Genomic DNA, 11,276 nt, shown 5'->3' on the forward strand with positions numbered 1-11,276 from the left:
GAATGTGTTGTTCCCTTGCAGTGTTTTGTATGAATGAGCCAGTTTTCCAGCGTGAGAATGAACTTTAACAGTGTTGATTGATGCATGTGGGCTGATTAATCAGCTGACAGAGACCGGGGCCGGATTCACAAACATTCTTAGGAAAAAAATACTTATTAACTTCTTAACTTTGCTCTTAAGACAAATTTTAAGATTTGGTATTCATGGAGAAATTCTGATCTTTTCTTTAGTCGTTTTCTTAACTTTCTTCTTAACTTTTTTTCCTCAGATAGAACTTGAGAACTAATGAGATTCTTGAAAACAAAGTTCTTAGATTTCTTCTCATATTTCTTCTCAACTTTAAGAGAAACCCTCAGCAGGCTTAAAGCAGCTCCAGGGAAAAGGAAAAGCTAAATTTATATTTACTTGAACAAATTTCTATGCCAATTATTTGATTTCTTTAATATTTAGTTCACCCCTAAACAATGTGTTAACACGTTTTGTTCACTGAAGTTGATCAGAGTAGTTTTTTTTATGAATGTATCACATAAATATTATTTTGCCAGTTGACACATAATATAAATGTCCTTTCAGTCTGTGTGACATGTAGGTTTATTCCTAGATTACTTAGATCTTAAGTTAAAAATCGGATTTCTTAAGTGAGAAAACTAAGAAGTTCCTAAGACAAACGACAATTCTTAAGAAACAAATGGTGAATAGCATTTAAGAACATTCTTTAAGAACATCTTGTTTTTTTTCTTAAGAATTTTCTTAAGTTTTATCTTAAGAACACTTTTGTGAATCGGGCCTCCGGCTGCTGAAACTACGTTTGTATGTGAAAAATGTGTTAATTTGGGAGTTTTAACAGCTGCTGAATCCTTGAAGGTTGACATAAAAGCAGAAAACTACAGGCCAAAAGTTATGAAGCAACTTAAATGTTGTGTTCTCATGTCTTTCTTATTAAAACCAGTGTGAATTCTGTGTATTTGTGGATGTGTTTACTACATGATCAGACTTTACCTTTATTGAATTGAACCATTTTCCTCCATTGACCTTTAGGTAAACATTGATGTTATCAGACCATTGGTGAATAAATGTTACCAACAGAAAAGAAGGGCTTAGTTTTAGGGTGGAGGAGACTAGGAAGAGTCACAACTTCAGTTCAACAGGAAGGAGAGGAGACAAGGAGACAGGAGAGGAGACAAGGAGACAGGAGAGGAGACAAGGAGATGGGAGAGGAGACAAGGAGACAGGAGAGGAGACAGGAGAGGTGACAAGGAGACAGGAGAGGTGACGAGAGAGGAGACAAGGAGGCAGGAGAGGAGACGGGAGAGGAGACAAGGAGACAAGGAGAGGTGACAAGGAGACAGGAGAGGAGGCAGGAGAGGAGACAAGGAGACGGGAGAGGAGACAAGGAGATGGGAGAGGAGACAAGGAGACAGCGGAGGAGACAAGGAGACAGTGGAGGAGACAGGAGAGGAGACAGTGGAGGAGACAGGAGAGGAGGCAGGAGAGGAGACAAGGAGACAGGAGAGGAGACAAAGAGACGAGAGAGAAGACAAGAGAGGAGACAAGGAGACAGTGGAGGAGACAGGAGAGGAGACAAGGAGGCAGGAGAGGAGACAGGAGAGGAGACAAGGAGACAGTGGAGGAGGCAGGAGAGGAGGCAGGAGAGGAGACGAGAGAGGAGACAAGGCGACAGGAGACAAGGAGAGGAGACAAGGAGACAGGAGAGGAACATTATTCTCTTTATCTCTTTGTCTTTTGAGAGTTTGGAGACAAAAATGCCAATAAATCTCAACTGTGTTCATATCTCTGACAAAAGAAACAAGAGTTCAGATTTATACATTAAGGAAAGAAGGAAACACAAAGTCTAAGCAATAAAAACCCAAAGAGCTGATAATTAGAGTCAACATGTGTTCTAATAAGTGACTCTTTATACAATAATCAGGTTTATTTTGTTGCAAAGTATACCAATGAAACTATGATCTTTTTTTGCACAAATTTGATCTTGCTTCCTAACTTTTGGCCTGTAGTGTGTGTGTGTGTGTGTGTGTGTGTGTGTGTGTGTGTGTGTGTGTGTGTGTGTGTGTGTGGTTCATGTTGCCATGATTTAAAACTCTTTGCCTCAATTCATATTTCATTGTTTTCAAACATCCACATGTTCAAACATCTCTTTTGCATCTGGACACGAAATGTTCTCCCTCACTGCTTGGAAAACTGGAATAGTTTGGATTCTTTTGAAGTGGGATTAAATGAGATACCTGACCTTTGACCTCCAGACAGTCCTGTTAAAGTTTATACCTGCTGGTATCTCTGCTTTCTGTAGAGTGGTATCTGAGGGCTCGAACGCAGTTTCCAAATTTATTTTTTGAAAATTCCCTCTGCCATCTAGTGATGATGTCATCCACTCTACCCTCTCCATAGGGTATCATTGGGGGGATTTTTTGGCGTGTTTTTGCCGAATAATTTGAAAACCGTTTGCCGAAACTCTTTAAAAAGTCATAGCACACCGGTCCATTTGATACCTTTTTAGTGTATGTGAGACTAAAACTCCGGGAGGAGTAGTCGACCGGAAAAAACACGGAAGAATAAGAAAAAGAAGAAATAAGCCTGCGGAATAACAATTGGTGTGCTTTTGCAAGCAAGCACACAAAATTATTTCTGTAGAGTGGTACCTGAGGCCTCGATCGCAGTTCCCAAATTTATTTTTTGACACATTTTTCTCTCCTTATTGCACTCTAGCGATGATGTCATCCACTCTAGCCTCTCCATAAGGTTACATTGAGGAGATTTTTAGCCGTGTTTTTGTCAAATAATTTGAAAACCATTTGTCGAAACCCTGAGAAAAGTCATAGCACACTTGTCATGGCCGAGCCGGTCCATTTGATACCTTTTTAGAGATACCTTGTGAGACCAAAACTCTGGGAGGAGTAGTCGACCGAAAAAGAACACGGAAGAAACGGAAGAATAAGAAAAAGAAGAAATAAGCCCGCGGAATAACAATTAGTGTGCTTTTGCAAGCAAGCACACAAATTATTTCTGTAGAGTGGTACCTGAGGCCTCGATCGCAGTTCCCAAATTTATTTTTTGACAATTTTTTCTCTCCCTCTGCACTCCAGCGATGATGTCATCCACTCTAGCCTCTCCATAGGGTAACATTGAGGGAATTTTTTGGCTGAATAATTTGAAAAACGTTTGTCGAAATCCTTAGAAAAGTCACAGCACACTTGTCATGGCCGAGCTGGTTGATTTAATACCTTTTTAGTGTTTGTGAGACCAAAACTCTGGGAGGAGTAGTCGACCGGAAAAAACAAACGGAAGAATAAAATCTAGATTAAGCCCGGTGGAGGGTAGATAGTGGCTCTTTAAAACACACTCAACTAACGGAGCGAGGCAGCAGTAGATCAGAAAGATAAAATGACCAGAACATAAACCATCTACTGTTGAAAATACGATGACTGGTCAAACCTTTGGAGTAATTTATCCCCTCTTGAATACTTTTCATTCTCTTCACTTCCTCAGCAAATGTTCACCGTGACATTTCAGCACAAACTCACCTAGTACATGACCTAGTGAATACTTCTTCCCTTTGACTTACTTTTTTATTTTCAAAACACAATCCTGCTCAATGAAGAATTTTAACCCATATAAGGCGGTAAAGCATTACCGCGTTTCTACCATTAAAACCTGTTGGGGCGCTGTTGTGTTATTCTACCATTAAATCGGAAAGCGGATACGTCGTTTTGTAATGTTTGTAGTTTTTTTTCCACCTATTTTCGGTCTCTTGGCCAATGAAATGCATCAGAATACATGTGGGAGTGTCGCAATGCATCATGGGACTTTTCCAGAACTTATAAATCATGGTGAAGACGACTATAGCGGAGGAGCTCAGATATAACAGCTATAAGCTCTCAGATACTTTATGAATTTCATTTCTATCTGCTACAGAGGCTGAAAAATCTATTATTTAGTAGAAGAGTTGACACTTCTGTTGGATTTACAGGAAAACTTCAGGTTTTAGGGGCTGATTTTAAAATCACCAACCAGAGGTTTTACAGGCAGTTTTACAGCCGTTTTAGGACTAAATGGGTTAAATGCTGCAAATGTTAACACAGGTTGCGTATATAACAGACTGTAATAGGAGGTCAAATGAGGATAACATCTCATTCTATATTTTCTACTGAATATATTTGACCTCATCTCCAGTTTTACTTGGCCTTTTATCATCAAACAAAGACTGACCTCATGGAGTTTCAAGCCTTTACTTTAGAAATAAATTGACGCCAGGCCTCCATGTTGCTTTGTTCTGATGTTTGGTGGACTCCAGAGGGTTCAGTTTACTCATAGAACGACTTCAAAAAATCCAGACTTCCTCTTTAAAACCTTGGGGAATCTCTCCGTCACATAGTGACTTTCATGTCCAACAGCTGCAGGTTCTTCTATAAGAGGAACACGTCATGTGAATAAACAGTCACTCCACATTTCATCTTTCCTTTTCTTTCATCTCCAGGTTGCACGTGATGCTTTTACTTTCTTTTCTTTGTTTTTTATGGATGCCAACAGGAATGTGTTGATCTTTTCCCCCACAGTCATTGTGTCTGTAACAGAATGACATTTAGTCTTCCAACGTGTCTCACTTTATGATATATTGTATGTGTACATATATTCAGCAATATAAGGCTGTTGGTTCTGACTCCCAGAGATGTTTCAGGTATGAACCTTTATTCTGAAGGCAGCTGTTGATAACCTGTTGATATTGTTAATAGACGACCACCAGCAGCAAAACTATCATTAAAATGGGACAAATGTCAAAGACTTTACACTGTCTGGAACATTCTGTTGTTTCATGTTATTTTACAGATAATAAATATGAAGATAAAACATTTCTCAGTCACCAGACGTGACAGCAGGTGAGTCAGGCGGCCACCAGGTGTCACTGTTGCTCCTCAGAGGAGAAAAAATGAGATCAGAAGAGTTTAAAAGATTATAAAAGACTCCTGGAAACTATCAGATCACATCTAGAGACGTTCAGAGGTTCTAGTCTCACACTGAGAGGAGGAGGAGGAGAAAGAGAGTAGGAGGAGGTTGTAGAGGAGAGAAAAGAGGAGAGGGAGGAGAGATACGAGGAGAGGGGAAGGAGAGGAGGAGAAAGAGAAAGGAGGAGGAGGAGAGAGACGAGGAGGAGGAGAAAGAGAAAGGGGGAAGAGGAGGAGGAGGTAGAGGATGAGCAGGAGAGAGAGGAGGAGAGAGAATGAGAGGAGGAGAGGGGAAGGAGAGGAGGAGGACAGAAAGGAGAGGGAGAGGAGAGAGGAGATAGAGAGAAGGAGGAGAGGAGGAGAGAGACAAGGAGGAAGAGGAGGAGGTAGAGAAGAGGAGGAGGAGGAAGAGAAAGGGGGGAAGAGGAGGTAGAGGATGAGCAGGAGAGAGAGAGGAGGAGGAGAGGGAGGAGAGAGAGGAGGTGAGGGGAAGGAGAGGAGGAGGAGGTTGTAGAGGAGAGAAAAGAGGAGGAGAGACGAGGAGGTAGAGAAAAGGAAGAGAAGGTAGAGGATGAGCAGGAGAGAGAGGAGGACAAGGAGGAGATAGGAGGAGGACAGGGGAAGGAGAGGAGGAGAAAGAGATGAGGAGGAGGTTGTAGAGGAGAGGGAGGAGGAGAGAGACGAGGAAGTAGAGAAAAGGAGGAGGAGGAGGAAGAGAAAGGGGGGAAGAGGAGGTAGAGGAGGAGGAGAGAGAGGAGAGGATAGAGAGAGACAGGAGGAGAAGGAGGAGGAGGAAGAGAAAGGGGGGAGAAGGAATGAGAGAGAGAGGAGGAGGAAGAGACGGGGAGGAGAGGAGGAGAGAGAGTTTTGAGTTGGGTTTTGTGGTTTTTATATCATTATTTCTCTGAAATAAAGCGAAATGTAAATCTAAAACAAGATCAAACAGACATCAAGGAGTTGATTTTTCTCTTATTAAGTTATTAATTAACTCTTTAGACCAAACATGGAGCTGCTGCAGGGCAGAATAACTACCAGACATTTATTATTTCATACTTTGTTTCTATTGTCGTAACAGTTTCTCTGCTTCTGTCATTCAGCTACTATCAGTTCAGACTGAACACATGATGATCTACTGCAGCACACTGCTGTGGTTTCTCTTCCTGTCTGTGTGTGTGTGTGTGTGTGTAGGTGTGTGTGCGCGTGTGTGTGTGTAGGTGTGTGTGTGTGTGTGTGTGTGTGTGTGTGCCAGGAAGCCACAGTCTGTTTATCAAACATAAAGTCAGATTATGGTTTCTTGTCAAACTGCTGATGTAAAAAGTCTAAAAGCCACAAAGACACAAACAGTGATAGTGAAGCTCACGAGCTGAGAACAGACGGATTTATTATGAGTCTTAGTTTTATTTTTGTTTTCAAATTCAGTTCGCTTTAATGAGTTTTTAGAGTGAGTTTGCTAGTTTTAGTTTAGTTTTTATTAGTTTTTATTAATTTTAGTTAAGTTTTTATTAGTTGTAGTTTAGTTTTTATTAGTTTTTATTAGTTTTAGTTTAGTTTTTATTAGTTGTTTAGTTTTTATTAGTTGTAGTTTAGTTTTTATTAGTTTTTAGTTTAGTTTTTATTAGTTGTAGTTTAGTTTTTATTAGTTTTAGTTTAGTTTTTATTAGTTGTTTAGTTTTTATTAGTTTTTAGTTTAGTTTTTATTAGTTGTAGTTTAGTTTTTATTAGTTTTAGTTTAGTTTTTATTAGTTGTTTAGTTTTTATTAGTTTTTAGTTTAGTTTTTATTAGTTTTTAGTTTAGTTTTTATTAGTTGTAGTTTAGTTTTTATTAGTTTTAGTTTAGTTTTTATTAGTTGTAGTTTAGTTTTTATTAGTTGTAGTTTAGTTTTTATTAGTTGTTTAGTTTTTATTAGTTGTAGTTTAGTTTTTATTAGTTTTAGTTTAGTTTTTATTAGTTGTAGTTTAGTTTTTATTAGTTGTAGTTTAGTTTTTATTAGTTTTAGTTTAGTTTTTATTAGTTTTAGTTTAGTTTTTATTAGTTGTTTAGTTTTTATTAGTTGTAGTTTAGTTTTTATTAGTTTTAGTTTAGTTTTTATTCGTTGTAGTTTAGTTTTTATTCGTTGTAGTTTAGTTTTTATTAGTTGTAGTTTAGTTTTTATTAGTTGTAGTTTAGTTTTTATTAGTTGTAGTTTAGTTTTTTATTAGTTGTAGTTTAGTTTTTATTCGTTTTAGTGTTAGTTTTTATTAGTTTTAGTGTAGTTTTTATTAGTTGTAGTTGTTTTGTAATGGGGTATTTGTTGGGTCCAGATTCAATAAGGTCACAATAAATGTTTCCTTTATTTCCTTTGTCTGATCCATCTCAGCCCCAATAAGTTTATTAAGTCATAAAACCAGATAGATGAAATAGATTTCATATCAACCAAAAAGGTTTCAGATGAAAAAAGTTGACAAAGACGAAAACGAAGGACATTTTCACTATAATTTTAGTTAGTTTTAGAACTACAAAATACAGTTTCAGTTAGTTATCGTTTTTTAAAAACTCATTTTTATTTCAGTTGACTAAAAGTGTTTTTTCACTTCTAGTTTTCGTCATTTCGCTAGTTTTCCTTCTCTATAATAACCTCGATGCTTCCTGTTCAAAACAGACACTTTTTAAACTTTAAGGAGAAAAAAAAGAGTGCTACAAGAGTGCAATTTTAAAAATTCTTTAATTTATATCTTTAAAATTAAAAACATCTGAATTGCATTCTACCACCTCCAAAGGCACAGTCATACTTATAGCAGACCAGATTCATAAAACACTGCCACTGAACATCTTGTTTACTCAATTTGTTTTGTACATAAGAAAGAAAGCACTATAAAAAATGACTAAACGCTTGTCTCACGGGGTAAACAACATATGTTCTATAGATCATATGTTCTATAGATCATATGTTCTATAGATCATATGATCTATAGATCATATGATCTATAGATCATTAGACTGATAGATCATATGTTCTATAGATCATATGTTCTATAGATCATATGTTCTATAGATCATACAGACTGATAGAGTGATATGTTCTATGGATCATATGTTCTATAGATCATATGTTCTATAGATCATATGTTCTATAGATCATACAGACTGATAGAGTGATACGTTCTATAGATCATATGCTCTATAGATCATATGTTCTATAGATCACTAGACTGATAGATCATATGTTCTATAGATCATACAGACTGATAGAGTGATACGTTCTATAGATCATATGCTCTATAGATCATATGTTCTATAGATCACTAGACTGATAGATCATATGCTCTATAGATCATATGTTCTATAGATTATATGTTCTATAGATCATATGTTCTATAGATCATACAGACTGATAGTGATATGTTCTATAGATCATATGTTCTATAGATCATATGTTCTATAGATCATATGTTCTATAGATCATACGTTCTATAGATCATATGTTCTATAGATCATACGTTCTATAGATCATATGTTCTATAGATCATACGTTCTATAGATCATACAGACTGATAGAGTGATATGTTCTATGGATCATATGTTCTATAGATCATATGTTCTATAGATCATATGTTCTATATATCATACAGACTGATAGAGTGATATGTTCTAAAGGATGATGTGCTGGTTCCAGGCTGACGATGCAGCTTTTTAAAGACGTTGTATTCTAAAAAATCCCAAAATGACATATTGATAAGAACGGATCTTTGACGTACAGTGTTTGAGAATATGGATGTTTGAAGCAAAACGAAGCCAGTGGCAGGAGGAAACGCAGAGATGAAGAGATGAAGGTGGAGGACTGAGCAGGAAGCAATCACACCTCACCACACACACACACACACATACACACACACACACACACACACACACACACACACACACACACACACACACACACACACATACACACACACACACACACACACACACACACACACACACACACACACACACACACACACACACACACGTGGCGGTACGAGATGTTGGCACGCACCCTGACACCTGCACTCCACCAGCGAGAAAACACACCAAGACTGGAGATGAAAACATTTCAGATCAACTCTGTGGTCAGAGTTTAGAGACAATAGTCAGAATGTGCAAAGAGGCAGGTTGGTACACTGGAAAAAAGGTTTAAAAACCAGGTAAACAGTAAATCTGAGGGAAATGATCTGCTGACAGATAATTTACCTTGACAAGATTTATTAAATTAAGATTGTTAAATCTAGAAATAAGCATGTTGAACACTTAAAATAAGAAATGAACTCTTAAAACCAGATAAAGTAAAGCTGCCAGCAGTGATGAACTGGCCCGAGCAGAGTGACCTGATGATTATTTGGTTCTTACCAAGATAAAAAAAATCTTTTTGTGTCTTTTTTTGGTGTTTTTACGTCTTTTGTATCCTTTTTTTTTTTGGTACTTTTTGGTGGGTTTTTTGTCTTTTTTGGTCATTTTACGTCTTTTTTGTGTCTTTTTGGGTAATTTTACATCTTTTTTGTGTCTTTTTTGGTAATTTTACATCTTTTGTTTCCTTTTTTTTGTCATTTTACGTCTTTTTTTGGTCTTTCTGTGTGTTATTGATTTAGAGGTAAAACGTAAAATGACCAAAAAAGACACAAAAAAGACCATAAAAGACACAAAAAAGACGTAAAATGACCAAAAAAGAAACAAAAGACGTAAAAAGACCCAAAAAACACCAACCTGGTTTTAAGAGTTAATTTCTTATTTTAAGTGTTCAACATGCTTATTTCTAGATTTAATAATCTTAATTTAATAAATCTTGTCAAGGTAAATTATCTGTCCATGCAGCAGATCATTTCCCTCAGATTTACTGTTTTTATCTTGTTTTTAGACCTTTTTTTTTACAGTGTGTAAAAGTCATCAGATATGATAAAGGATTGATAACCAAACGTACAATCACAAATCAATAATGCACACAAAGGTTGTTTACAATGTGTGACAACACAGCACCATACACTGCACAAGAGGTTCACTTAGTGACAACAAAATTCAAAATAGTGGATAAATATACAGTAGAATATAAGTTTATCAGCGTTCTTACTCAGGCACAGTCCTCCTGAAAACATAGACAGATTCAAACCATAAAAGGAAAACAGGTTTGGCAAACACATGGAAAAGTAGATTCAAAATAAGGCAAGACAGTTGGTAAGACTTTATATTAAGGAACACATATTCTACATTAATTAGCTGCTTATTAGCATGTAAATCAGTAACATATTGTCTCTTAATGAGTCATTATTCAGTAGTTATTAATGCCTTATTCTGCATGGCCTTATTATACAACCAGTAAGACATTAACTAAGAGTTTTCCCTCAATAACCTCAGAATTATTGCTGCAACCAACCATTATTTTCATTATGGATTAATCTGTCGATTATTCAAACGATTAATCGATTAGTTGTTTGGTGAATAAAATGCATAAAAATATCAATGAGTGTTCCCCAAAACCACAAGATGACGTCCTCCAATCTTTTGTCTTTTTTGGTCATTTTGTGTCTTTTTTTGTTATTTTGTGTCTTTTGTTGTATATTTTGTATTCATTATGTGTGTTTTTTGGTCATTTTGTGTCATTTATATCTTTTTTGTGTCTTTTGTTGTGTATTTTTTAGTCATTTTGTGTGTTTTTTGGTCATTTTGAGTATTCAAAGAGATATTCAGTTTATTGCCATAAAGGAACAAAGAAACCAGAAATATTCACATTGAAGAAGCTGAAATCAGAGAATTTGGACTTATTATCTTTTTAAAAAAAATGCTCAAACTAATTGTTGGATTATCAAAATAGTTGACGATTAATTTAATAATCGATTATTGTTCGATTAATCGAATAATTGTTGCAGCTCTAATTCTGAGGTTATTGAGGGAAAACTCTTAGTTAATGTCTCACTGTTTGTATAATAATTCCATGCAGAATAAGGCATTAATAACTACTGAATAATGACTCATTAAGAGCCAATATGGTACTTATTACATGCTAATAAGCAGCTAATTATGTTGAATATGTGTAGCTTAATATAAAGAGTTACCAGAACAGGAAATGTTGAAGGAAAACGAGGCCACAGAGGAACTTATTGGATGAGGAATGAAGCACTTAAAATATGACACATACAGGAATAAACCTCTCAGGAACCAGGTGATCAATAACACAGAGAAGGTTTTTTGCAGCAACTAATAGGAGCCCCAGGAACACAGCCGTACTTTACCTGTACAGGTGTGTGTGTGTGTGTGTGTGTGTGTGTGTGTGTGTGTAGCAGCTGTGACAGGCACTCCAAGAACACCAC

This window comes from Centropristis striata, chromosome 13 (assembly GCF_030273125.1).
Source record: "Centropristis striata isolate RG_2023a ecotype Rhode Island chromosome 13, C.striata_1.0, whole genome shotgun sequence".
Classification (NCBI taxonomy): domain Eukaryota; kingdom Metazoa; phylum Chordata; class Actinopteri; order Perciformes; family Serranidae; genus Centropristis; species Centropristis striata.